The 11,352-nt window shown below is 41.7% G+C and overlaps 1 non-coding gene across 1 annotated transcript; it reads right to left on the bottom strand.

The window, feature by feature from the left end:
• Positions 1-3,381: 3,381 nt before the first annotated feature.
• On the bottom strand, positions 3,382-3,488 carry LOC133813582 (small nucleolar RNA R71). Its single transcript, XR_009884592.1, has one exon. It is a non-coding gene; the product is annotated as a small nucleolar RNA R71 (small nucleolar RNA).
• Between the last annotated feature and the right edge of the window lie 7,864 nt (positions 3,489-11,352).

The raw sequence follows: 11,352 nt of genomic DNA, 5'->3' as shown, positions 1-11,352 counted from the left end.
AGTAGATGATGCAAAGGGCCAGTTGAGACGGCTTAAACAAACTGGTGGGATCCGAGAGTATGTAAGAGATTTTACAACTTTTATCCTCGAAGTCCCAAACACCACCGAAGAGTTTCATTGATGGATTACAACAGTGGGCCAAAATTGAGTTAAGGCGGAGGAACGTTCAAGATCTTTCTTCGGCCATTGCTGTGGCCGAGAGCTTAACCGACTATACTTCCTCTAGGGAGTCCTCCAAACCGAAAGAAACAAAGACATACGCTAGTCCCAAGAGCGGGGGAGGAGACCGGTGGAAAGCCCGAGGGACAACAGACGCTAGTGTGAGCCAGAAGGGGAAGGCCAAAGAACCGGCCACACGAGACAATGTGAAATGCTTTGTCTGTGCTGGGCCACATTGGGCGCGGGAATGCCCACAGAAATGGCTGTTGAATGCCCAAGCAGTTGTTAAATAGAAGGAGCTCGAAGAAAAGCGAAAGCTTGAGGAGCAAGGAGCCAGATGCGGCTCGATGAAATTGTTGGAAGCCTTGAAAGCCAACCCTTGGACACAAGCAGATGGCTAGATGTTCGTGGACCTCATCCTCAACGGAACGAAGATGACGACATTGGTTGACACAGGGGCATCTCATAATTTCTTATCAACACAAGGAGCGAAGAGCATTGGGGTAAAGCCTACTCATGAAGGCGGTGCACTGAAGATGGTAAATTCAGGGCCGATCCCCATAACTGGCGTTGCCAACGGTGTTGAGACCTGTCTTGGTGAATGGACTGGTTGGACTAACTGGACAGTAGTGAACATGGACGACTACAACATTGTCTTAGGGATGGAATTCTTCCATCAGACGAAGGCCATCCTCATTCCCTATGCCAATAAAGTATGCATCTCTGATGGTGCAAGTTCGTGTGTTGTATCTACCCGAACAACCACATAAATTGAAGAGCGAGCATTGTCCGCCCTTCAATTCAAGCAAGGAATGCACCAAGATGGTGTGAGTTACCTTGCTATACTGAAGGAGTTTCATGATGAGGTGTTATCAGCCCCGACGGTGAAACTCGATGAAGTACAAAGAGTACTAAATGAGTTTGAGGATGTGATGCCAGATGCCTTGCAAAGTCAGCTACCCCCTCGGCGTGGTGTGGACTACGAGATCGAGCTAGAAGCTGGCACCAAGCCACCCGCAATGTGTCCTTATCGGATGGCTCCACCGGAGTTAGCCGAAATACGTAGCTAGTTGAAGGAGTTGCTCGACGCTGGCTTGATCAAACCCTCTAAGGAAGCCTTTAGGGTGCCTGTGCTGTTCTAGAAGAAGAAGGACAGGAGCCTCGCATGTGCATCGACTATAGGGCACTTAATAAGATTACTGATAAACGAGTTTTAGGCTCGTTTATGGTCCTAGTTTTTAGGCTATTTTTCATTAGTTAGGATTATTTTATTTCGTATTTATGCTCGTTTGTTCTTGTTTCAGGGTTATTGATGTTAAGTGATGCAAATATTGGAAAGGAGCGAAAATGGAATGAAATCAAGACAGATTTGTGATTTTTTGGTGGTTCTGTAAGTAGCACTACAGCGCTACCTTGGGAGCGCCGTAGCGCTAGGAAGAAATCTTGAAGAGGCTAGGCACTGACTTTACCGCTACAGCGCTACAACATCAGCGCTACAGCGCTTGGACGCAGTTTTCAGGAAGTTAGTTTCTGACTTTAGCGCTACAGCGCTACCAAAAGAGCGCTACAGCGCTGGTGCCCAGATTTTTCCCCATTTTGGCTCTGAGTTTAGCGCTACAGCGCTAGGGTCGCGATTTCTGATATACCTGGCTATTTTTGATGGGCAATTCAGTCTTTTCTAGAGGGAACTTTTGGTAGGTTTGCTTGGAATCATATAGGCCACTGAAAGAGGGCAAAAGACATAACGACGGCTGGAGTAAGAACACCATATTGGAGGATTCGTCCCTGAGTTTTCTTCATCTTTTTCTGTCAATTTTCATGTTTGTAATTGAACTAGTATATGGCTAGAATGAATATCATAGGCTAAATTTTCTTTTAGGGCTTTTATGTGAATCTTTTGGAAACCCTTGTTATGGTTTAATGCAAAATTGATATTCTTCTTCATCTCTTTCAATTCCTTGCAATCTATGTTAATTGTGCGATTATTGATTGATCACCTCTAATTGCTATTTTATGAATCAAATTGAAATCTGAAAAGTGAAATTTGATATGCTTTGATTGTTTGGATGCAAATTTAATTTAGAACGAAAGTATCTAGATTATTTGTTTATTTTCTGAGTTGCGTGGCTAATGCCCTCTACATGATTCAACTTACCATAGAAATATAGGAAGTTGTCATTTAGATTGAATTTCATAAGTCTTGACCAGATTATGAATTGTTGTTGCAACTTATTTTTGAATAGGGAGAAGGGGATATAGATGCTTGCATTAGGAAATAACAGGGTGGAAAAATAGAGAATCATAATTGTCCTAATTGTATTTTCTTTGTTAATTTGTTTAATTCTTCACTGCGCTTTGTTAGTATTTTTCTTAGTTTAAAAATCTCTGATAATTGTTTAATCAAATAGAATTAAGGGATTAATTGATTGGAAATTGATAAATCAGTCCTTGAGGATGATACTTGGTTTTACCATTTTATTACAAGTTTGCGACTGTGTGCACTTGCATAGCTATAAATTTCGCAACAAGTTTTTGGCGCCGTTGCCGGGGACTGAAAATAATTATCAATATCAGTCTAATTAATTTTTATTTTAATTTGATTTTAATTTTTCTTGTTTCTAATCTGTTTAGTTGCTTAATTTATCTATCTCAGGTGAATTTTGGTATATGCGTGGCAGAAAAGGAAAGGACACACTTGTTCCTCTGAATCCTGAGATTGAAAAGTCTTGCAATCAAATCAGAAAGAACAAGAGAGAGGCCCAGAAATCTGTGAAGATGGCACAGAATGAAAGGGATGACAGGAATGTTCAAACTCCTGGAGTTGTACGAGGGGTTCAGGCTCAGACCAATGCTGAGAGGAGCCTGCGAGATTATGTGCTACCCACTCTGACGGGAGTACAAAATAGTATACGCCCACCAACTGTAGAGGCCAACAACTTTGAAATAAAGCCTGCTATTCTACAAATGGTGCAGTCTTCTGTGCAATTCAATGGGTTACCCTCTGAAGATCCTCACACCCATTTGTCCAATTTTCTGGAGTTATGTGGGACCTTAAGATATAATGGAGTGAGTGATGACGCAATCAAGCTCAGGCTTTTCCCATTTTCTCTAAGGGACAGAGCAAAAATTTGGCTGAACTCTCTGCAGCCAAACTCTATTGTCACCTGGCAAGATCTAGCTCAGAAATTTTTGTCCAAATTCTTCCCTCCGTCCAAAGCTGCTAAATTGAGGGGAGAGATAAATAACTTTTGCCAGAATGACGGAGAGTCATTATATGAGGCGTGGGAACGGTTTAAGGAACTCCTGAGAAGATGTCCTCATCATGGCATTGAACAGTGGATGCTAGTACAGAACTTCTACAATGGTTTATGTCCGACAACCAGAACCTTTATTGATGCTGCAGCAGGTGGCACTTTTATGAGCAAGAGCGCAACTGGTGCTTATGAGCTGCTGGAGGACATGGCTACAAACAACCATCAGTGGTCTGAGGAAAGATCATCAGGAGTTAGGAAGGTAGCTGGGGTGCATGAGCTGGATGCAATCACTGCTTTAACAGCGCAAGTAGCCTCTTTGTCCAAGCAGTTGCAACAGAGCAGTGTATCTGCTAATGCGATTCAGATGGTAGTGAGGTGTGAAATGTGTGGTGGTACTCATTCTGTCGATCAGTGCCCTATCTGTATGAATAACACCCCAATGGATCATGCTCAAGTTCAAGCGGTGGGAAACTTTCAAAGGCCGCTCAATAATCCATTCTCCAACAATTACAATCCTGGGTGGCGAAATCATCCCAATTTTTCGTGGAAGAATAATCAAGGCCAACAACCTCAGTTTCAGGGACAATTTCAGAATAACATGCCTCAGCCACCTATGAATCAAGCTTCGTCATCACAACAGCCTAGGCCTCAACAATCAATGCCTCAACCTGAGAGACCTAATGAACTTCAAGCTGCTTTGTTGACTCTTACTAATACTCAGACTCAATTTATGACTGAGACCAGATCCTCTATTCGAAACCTTGAGACACAGGTTGGGCAGTTGGCCAATATGCTCAATAACAGACCCCATGGAAACTTGCCTAGTAACACTGAAGTCAACCCCAAGGAGCAAGTTCAGGCAATTACTCTGAGGAGTGGGAAGCAAACTGAGCATCCTAGACTCCACAGGCAGTGGTTCAGAATAAAGAGATGGGTGAACAGTCTGGTTCAGAAAGGGTTACTGAAGACCATCAACAGTCAGAACAGAGTCCGCCAGTTGTTATTGAACAGCCAGTTAGAGTTCCATACCCTCAGAGGCTTAGAAAGACTACACTTGATAAACAGTTTTCTAAGTTTCTTGAGGTGTTTAAGTTGCTGAGGCCTTGGAGCAGATGCCCAGTTATGTTAAGTTCATGAAGGAGATTTTGTCAAAGAAAAGGAGAATGGAGGACTATGAGACTGTAGCACTCACTGAAGAGTGCAGCGCGATTTTACAAAGGAAGTTACCCCAAAAGCTGAGAGATCTGGGGAGTTTCACCATACCTTGCACCATTGGCAAGTTTGAATGCAAGCACGCCTTATGTGATCTGGGGGCAAGTATCAATCTGATGCCCTTATCTGTGTTTAAAAGGCTTGGTTTGGGGGAGGCAAAACCAACAACTATCACTTTACAGCTCGCAGACCGATCATTAACACATCCACGAGGTATTATTGAGGATGTTCTTGTGAAGGTGGATAAGTTCATATTTCCTGCTGACTTTATTGTTCTGGACATGGAGGAGGACACAGATGTCCCCATTATTCTTGGTAGGCCATTTCTAGCCACAGGCCAAGCTCTTATTGATGTTCAAAAAGGAGAGCTTAAGCTAAGAGTTCAAGGAGATGAGGTAGTCTTTAATGTCTTCAAGTCTATGAAGTATCTGGTGGCTAGTGATAGCTGCTTTTGTGTGGATGTGATAGAAAAGGCAGTCTCCAAGAGAAGGATGAGCAGTGATGCCTTAGAGGCAGTATTATTAGGTGATGAGGGCGATGATGATGATGATGCTGAGATCAGAGAATGTGTAAACTGGATCAACTCTTTCTTACCATATTGGAAAAAGTTCCAAGAATTAGCGGATGCGACTGATAAACCGCTAACCTCCATTCAGCAGCCACCACCGTTGGAATTAAAGGTCCTCCCAGATCACTTGCAATATGCTTATTTGGGAGAGAATGAAACTTTACCAGTCATTGTGTCAGCTGACCTGTCAAAGATAGAATTGGAGAAACTGTTGAGGGTTTTAAGGGAGCATAAATTGGCCATTGGGTGGACCTTGGCAGATATTAGAGGAATAAGCCCAGCGACAGTGATGCATAAAATCTTATTGGAGGAGAATAGCAAGCCATCCATAGAGGCCCAGAGAAGACTCAATCCAGCCATGAAGGATGTAGTACTTGAGCAAATTCTTAAATGGTTGGATGTTGGGGTGATCTACCCAATTTCTGATAGTGCATGGGTGAGCCCTGTGCAAGTAGTGCCTAAAAAGGGTGGAATGGCTGTAGTGAAAAATGAGAACAATGAACTCATTCCAACAAGAACTGTAACGGGGTGGCGGATTTGTATAGACTACCGCAAGCTCAATAAGGCAACAAGGAAGGATCATTTTCCTTTGCCTTTCCTTGATCAGATGCTTGACAGATTGGCAGGCCATAGCTACTACTATTTCTTGGATGGGTATTCTGGGTATCATCAGATCGCTATTGCACCAGAGGATCAAGAGAAAACAACCTTCACATGTCCTTATGGCACATTTTCTTTCAGGAGAATGCCATTTGGACTATGCAATGCCCCTGCAACATTTCAACGGTGCATGATGGCCATATTTTCAGACATGGTAGACCGGTGTATTGAGATTTTCATGGATGATTTCTCTGTTTTTGGTTCATCATTCGACCTCTGTTTGGGTCACTTGGAGAACATGTTGCGTCGTTGTGAGATGGCTAATCTGGTGTTGAATTGGGAGAAATGCCATTTTATGGTGAAAGAGGGGATAGTTCTTGGCCATAAAATTTCAAGTGAGGGAATTGAGGTAGATAGAGCAAAAATTTCTACCATTGAAAAGCTGCCTCCTCCAGTTTCAGTCAAAGGTGTTCGAAGTTTTCTTGGTCACGCTGGGTTCTATCGAAGATTCATAAAAGATTTTTCTAAGGTGTCCAAGCCTCTCTCAAATCTGCTTATGAACGAAGTTGTCTTTGATTTCAATGATGAATGTTTGAAGGCTTTTAATTTCTTGAAAGAAAAGCTTATTTCTGCTCCAATTGTGATAGCTCCGAATTGGGAATTGCCTTTTGAGTTGATGTGTGATGCCAGTGATTACGCAGTGGGGGCAGTTTTGGGACAGTGGATTGACAAGGTATTTAGGTCTATTTACTATGCTAGTCGGACTCTAAATGATGCTCAGCTGAATTATGCCACTACAGAAAAAGAGTTGCTAGCTATTGTGTTTGCTTGCGATAAATTCAGACCATATCTGATTGGTAACAAGGTGATTATCTACACTGATCACTCTGCCATTAAATACTTGATGTCAAAGAAAGATGCCAAGCCCCGCCTGATTAGATGGATTCTGTTGCTTCAAGAATTTGACATGGAGATTCGTGACAAGAAGGGCAGCGAGAATGTGGTAGCTGATCATCTCTCTAGACTTGAGGTGGAGGAGACTGAAAATAAGAAAGCAGTGCAAATCAATGATAACTTTCCTGATGAGCAGTTGTTTGGGGTAAGTGAGACTTTAGCTGTCCCTTGGTTCGCAGACATAGTGAACTTCTTGGTTGCAAAAATTGTGCCTCCTGAAATGTCAAAGCAGCAATTAAAGAATTTTTTTTCTGAGGTGAAACACTACTATTGGGAGGAACCTATTCTCTATAGGCACTGTGTTGATCAGATTATCAGAAGGTGTGTTCCTGAAGATGAGATGCAGTCCATTCTTAATCACTGTCATACTCAACAATGCGGAGGGCATTTTGGAGCATCAAGAACAGCGGCTAAGGTATTACAAAGTGGTTTCTATTGGCCTTCATTATTCAAGGATGCCAATGTTTTTGTCAAGGCTTGTGATAGATGTCAGAGAACTGGCAATATCTCGAGGAGAAACGAAATGCCTCTACAAGGGATTCTTGAAGTGGAACTGTTTGATGTATGGGGCATCGATTTCATGGGACCTTTTCCACCATCTTACAACAATGAATACATTCTATTGGAAGTGGATTATGTATCCAAATGGGTGGAGGCTGCAGCAACTAGAGCCAATGACGGTAAAACTGTGCTTAATTTTCTGCAGAAACATATTTTTACTAGATTTGGCACTCCCCGAGCTCTGATTAGTGATGAAGGGAAACACTTTGTGAATAAGCAACTGGATGCATTGCTGGCTCATTATGGAGTTTATCACCGTAAAGCTTTGCCTTACCATCCTCAATCAAATGGGCAAGGTGAAGTTTCGAACAGAGAAATCAAGAGCATCCTGGAGAAGACCGTTGACAGTTCGAGGAAGAATTGGTCGAAAAAGCTAGATGATGCAATTTGGGCATACAGAACTGCATTCAAAACACCAATAGGCATGTCTCCTTACAGGTTGGTGTTTGGTAAAGCGTGTCATCTGCCAGTTGAATTGGAGCACAGGGCATTCTGGGCTATGAAAAAGTTGAATTTTGATTGGAATGCCGCTAGTGAACGAAGGCTGTTGCAACTGAATGAACTTGACGAGTTCAGAAATGAGGCTTATGAGAATGCCAAGATTTATAAAGAAAGAACAAAGGCTTGGCATGACAAGAACTTAATCACAAAGGAGTTCCAACCAGGGCAGCAGGTACTTCTGTTCAATTCAAGACTGCGACTGTTTCCTGGCAAATTGAAGTCAAGATGGTCAGGGCCATTCACTGTTGTTCACGTCTTTCCATATGGTTTTGTAGAAGTTCGGGGCAATTCAGGTGATTCCTTTAAAGTCAATGGGCAGAGATTGGGCGGTACTTTTGATCAAGCAAAGTCTGTCCTCCTTCTGAAGACTCTTTGAAGAGGGATCCAGCGTCTGGCTAAATGACGTTAAAGACAGCGCTTTGAGGAGGCATTCTCAGTTGTAAATTTATTTTATTTTATTTTATTTTGGTTTTGAACAATGTTGGGATTTAGTTTTTAGTAGTTTTTTTATTTTATTTTATTTTCATGTATTTTTGAACTGTGCAAATCGTGAAAAGAAAAAAAAAAGTAAAAAAAAAAAAAAAAAATAAATGAAAATACAACAATGTGGTGATTTCAGGCGCCATAGCGCTACAGCGCTATACTTGCAGTGCTTTGGTGCTCTTCTCAGAGAAGGACAGCACATTTGGGGGTCAACAAGCGCTACAGCGCTGTTAAACCAGCGCTATAGCGCTGGTTCCAGAGGCAAAATCCAAAATCGCGTATAAGCGCTACAGCGCTACTCATATAGCGCTATAGCGCTCGGCCCAGTAAACCACTTAAAAAATCAGATAGGTGCGATTTTTTAACCACATTTCTTCTTCTTTCTTTTTCTACATCCCTATTTTCTTATTCCTATCCTCTCCATAACCTCCATAGCCTTTCCATTGCAGCCTTTTTCCCAGAAATTTCCCCACACACCCTCCATCTTTCCTTCATTCTTCATCTTATTTCCATCTTTCTTCTCTTCCATTCCAACCTATTTCAATTTTTCCCCAAATCTGTTTTGCAACCCTAGGAATTCATTGATCTAATTTCTTGCAAAAAGTGGAAATTCTGAAGGGGGTATTCACATTCAAGCGTAAGGGAATTGATTGCAAAGGTTTGATAAGTGGTCTTCTTCCCTTTCCTCCCCCGATTTGTTTTGTTGTGATATTTGGGATTGGCTGGCCTTGATTGATTGAAGAGGGTGAATCCCTTCTGTGGCTTGGGTTTGGGGATTCTAGTTGATTTGCTTGAAAGGTTGAATATTGTTACTGTTTGTGAAGAGGAAAGGGTCTATTGATAGGGGAGGTGCTGTAAAAATTTTGTCTTGTGGTTTGGTGATAATAGAGATAATGGCACCCATGAGTAGAGCGGGTAGAAATAAGGACAAGGGAAAGGGGCAAGCATCTGCGTCTCAACCTAGGGAAGAAAGTTCTGAGCATGAGTATGATGAGACTCGATTTATCAATTTCCAGGCTCAGGAGCGGTATGAGAAATTTGTCAGGAAACCTTTGATCCCCGAGAGGGAAGTGGAATTTCAGTCTGAACCATTTGCTCATCCGATTTTGGAACGGGTTCGGGTGAATCTCATGAATAGGAAATGGGGCGACTTTGTAACTAGGCTGGCTCAGGCTAATGTGTCGTTGGTGTATGAGTTTTATGCCAACTTACGAGATAAACACAATGACACAGTCTTTGTTCGAGGGAAACGTGTGCCCTTCACTGCTGAAGCGATTAATAGAGTGTTCAAAGCCCCGCATATCAAACAGGAGGAGGAGGAATATGCCCAATTCTTGAGCGGATCTATAGATTTTGCGGCTGTGGCTGATAAAATGTGTTTTGAAGGCGCCCCTTGGAATTTATCTGGCAGCCTCCCTAAAAGTATAGCCTCATGCCAGCTTAACATGGAGGCGAGATTTTGGGCGTTCTTTGTGTGTGCTCGATTCATGCCTGTTAGTCATGTATCTGATATGACTAAAGATCGAGCCTTATTGATATACGCATTGATGCAGGGGATGAGTGTTAATCCGGGTATTTGGATTAAGGCCAACATCAATTTCATTGAAAAAGGGCACACTACTGGAGGTTTAGCCCATGGATCAGTCATCACGATGTTGTGCTGTAAGGCTGGTGTCCCAGAGTTCGTTACTGATATCTATCATTCGCTGCAGCAACCATTATCCATTAATTTGATGAATGACTATCCTGCGCCTTCTTTATATGTGCCGTAAGCAAGAAAAAAGGGAAAGCGCCGTGTGGAAGCTGTTGTGGAGGAGGAAGATGAACCAGTTTTATTAGGTGGCGGTAGCAATTCAAGCTTGCAGCAAGTTAGTGAGAAGTTGGATTATTTAATCCAACAGAATCAATATGTGGTTCAGCAGCAACATATGGTGAATCAGTATTTAGGCCAGCGATATGATTATGAAGTGAGTCATGTGGCTCAATTAAACAATTTGGTGAACCGCTGGTCGCTAGATGATTCGGATCGCACTTATTTTGCTCCACCTCCACCTTATCCACCGTACTCTCCGTTTTACCCTCCGCCTCCACCCCCGTCCTTTACTGGTTTTCCTGCACCTCAACCTCCGCAATCTCAGCCTTTTGAAGGTCCTTCGTTCCATCCACCACCACCGCCATATTGATGTGGCTGGTCAGGTAAGTTCTCTTCCCTTGTTCTTTTCCTTATCACATTGGGGACAATGTGCATTTTAAGTTTGGGGGAGAGCTTATTTTAAATTGTTTTGTTTTGTGCGTTGTTTAGTTTAAATTTTTAGTCTGTTGTGTTATTTTCTGTGTTGTTAGTGTAATTGTTAAACCATCATTCGTGTCTGTTGCTGCTTTGTTTTTGCTTGTGAAAAGGAAATTGAATTCAACTGTGTGCTTGGTTCAATTGGTTTAGAGTTTAATTTAAAGGTTTTGTGGGAAATTTTTTTTATATGTTTTGAAAATGCAACATTTTGGAGTTTATTATATATGTTTGACTAGGGTTGGTGGTATGACAATTTGAATTTGATAGAACTTGCATTGTTTGGCCTTTGAGGCGAAATCCTTGATGACATGTGTTTAGAAAAGTGATTTAGGCAATTTTATTGGATCGATTGTGCCTTTCAAGCCAACCTTGATTTAATTATCCTTAGTCACCTTTTTTGAGCCTTAAACTTGGTTTTTGTTCGTGATTATACTATTTGAGCCTAAATTTCTTAACCTCATTATTTTTGTTTTCCTTTTCCTTTGTTATCATAAGCATATAATTTGTGGGAAAGAAGAATGCAAAATAGTAAGGAATGTAGTATGATTGTGCCAAAAGAAGAGAGAGAGAAGTCTTTGCTTAAATATATAAAAAAAAAAAAAGGAATCACTTTGTCACACTCCTCGATTATACATAGATATGGAAAATCTTTAGTTTGGGGGAGTGTGATTCAGAAAAAAAAAATATATATATAAGAAAATGAAAAGTGCTGTAATCTCTCTCTCTAATTGTATAAAAGGGTGATTTTTGGGGTGGTAAAGAAAAATTTG

The sequence above is a fragment of the Humulus lupulus genome, chromosome 1 (genome assembly GCF_963169125.1).
Source record: "Humulus lupulus chromosome 1, drHumLupu1.1, whole genome shotgun sequence".
Taxonomy (NCBI): Eukaryota; Viridiplantae; Streptophyta; class Magnoliopsida; order Rosales; family Cannabaceae; genus Humulus; species Humulus lupulus.
This window is presented reverse-complemented; position numbering and strand designations above follow the sequence as displayed.